At 37.7% G+C, this 2,144-nt stretch overlaps 1 long non-coding RNA gene across 1 annotated transcript; it reads left to right on the forward strand.

The window, feature by feature from the left end:
• The first annotated feature begins 778 nt into the window (after positions 1 to 778).
• Positions 779 to 1,170, forward strand: LOC121763793. The gene is made up of 2 exons (XR_006042496.1): positions 779 to 870; positions 945 to 1,170. It is a non-coding gene; the product is annotated as an uncharacterized LOC121763793 (long non-coding RNA).
• Positions 1,171 to 2,144: the final 974 nt, after the last annotated feature.

The following is a 2,144-nucleotide window of genomic DNA, read 5'->3' on the forward strand; positions in this document are numbered from 1 at the left end:
GTTAGGCTTATTTCAAATCACATTTCTTCTTCAGCCCATTTTATTTAAATTCGGTCCGATTATTACTTACAGCCCAACAAGGAAGAAGTGGCCCAAATATATTTATCCTGTTAGGCCATCCACAATAGGAATAGCCCAGCAATAGTCCAGCCATAGCCCAGCCACTGCCACATCATCAGCACTAAAAATCCTCCTGCCACATCATAAATAGCCCAGCCATAGCCTAGCCACATCATAAATAGCCCAGTCACATCAATAGCCACATCACTAATAACAATTATATAAAATGACATAATTAACAATCACACAATATACGGAATTTAATTTATGAGACATATATGGGAAAAGTTTAATAATACTATTAAAATTCAAAAAAGTACAATAATTTAAAAAAAGTACATTAATTTTAAAAAAATACATTAATAAAAAAGATATTGAACAGAAATTAAGATAGGGAGAGTACTCGTTAAAACAAGTGGTGCGAATGAAAATGACGAGCAAAGCGCGTATATATAGTGTTTCGGAAAAAAAAATTTAATTTTCGCGCTAGGCGGTGCGCTGGGCGATCCGGGCGCTGCAATAGCGCCGAACGGACCGCCCAGCCGACCGCCCAGCGCCACGCGACCGCCCAGCGCTGCGCGGTTTCTACCTCCAATCGCCCGCTGGGCGGCTGCAATAGATCGCCCAGCGAACCGCCCAGCGCCGGCGCTCGGCTGGGCGGTCGCTGGGCGCCTATTGTGGATGGCCTTAAAAACCCAAACCCTAACCCTAATTGGAGGAGAGAGAGGAACCTCCTTCTTTCTCTCTCTTTCGGTTTCATGCCGCCGCGGCTGCATACGGCCGGATCTGGGCTGTCCACTGCTCTGCACGGTAAGATCTCCTTCTCTTTTTTCTTTCTATTTTAGTTTTCTTGAAACTCATATTTTGCTGTTTAAACTTTGTAGATCGGATCTAGTTTGAAGATTGTCTTAGTATAGAGCGCCATTATCTGTAATTAGGCCATTTTTTTTATCTGTAATAGTAATTAGTTCATTTTTTTTATCCGTAATAGTAAGCTAGTTACCCCTAATCCCCCTTATTTTTCAACGGTAATGTTTTGATATTTTTATATCTGTAATATAGTAATTAGGCCATTTATCTGTAATAGTAAGTAGCTGGTTACCCCCTTAATCCCTCCCCTTATTTAATGCTTTTTGTTTAAATCCGCATTTACGGTAATGCTTCGTCGATATTAGGCCATCCACAACGCTGTCTCTATACCGTCTCTTAAACCGTCTCTTAACTACTATTTGAGCACTATTTGAGGGCCCCACTGTCCTTTTTTCCTCCATCTCTTAACTAAGAGACGGAACCTGCAACGCTCCGTCTCTTAACCGTCTCTATACCGTCTCTTAATTACTATTCATTCAATTTAATTTATAAATTTTTTTTAAAACCAATTCAATTTAAACAAACACACTTTATTAAAATTAAAACAACATTACAACTTAACATTAAAAAAACGAAGACATAATTAAAATTCTAAAAAAATAAAAATGACATAATTTAATCTTCTCCGCCAAAATTTTCCCAAATGTGCTCAATTAGATCCTCTTGGAGTTGGGTGTGGGCGCTGCAATGCGTCTCGCGGGGGTCTCGTCTCTCCGAGACGTGACGCGAGCCCGGCGCGAGACGCGTTGTGGATGGTCTTACTCCGTTTGCACAACCTCGTCACTTTTTTGCAAACACAATTAGGTCCGTGAACTTTGAAAATATCATTTTAGGTCAGTCAACTACAAGTTAATATCATTTGAGGTATTTTGAACATTTTCTGGACGAAAATGCCCTTAAGGCCTTCAAAGGGCATTTGGACAATTCTTTCGCCACTCATCTTGCTTCAAACACATAGAATCCAATAATTTTTTTTACTACTACTTAATTCAATTACCAACCAAATTGAATTTAAATATAATTAAAATTTACCGTAAAAAATAGTATGTGTTAATTTTTTAATTATTAGATGACCAATTATATATGGATAGTGAATTGAGACTTGATACTTTATTTTATTTTTTCAATCTAAACTGCATTTTATGAACTTACTATAGTTGATTTGTGAATTATATTTAGTTTATTTGTTTTGAAATTAGATAGCTATTAATTTG

This window comes from Salvia splendens, chromosome 14 (genome assembly GCF_004379255.2).
Source record: "Salvia splendens isolate huo1 chromosome 14, SspV2, whole genome shotgun sequence".
Taxonomy (NCBI): Eukaryota; Viridiplantae; Streptophyta; class Magnoliopsida; order Lamiales; family Lamiaceae; genus Salvia; species Salvia splendens.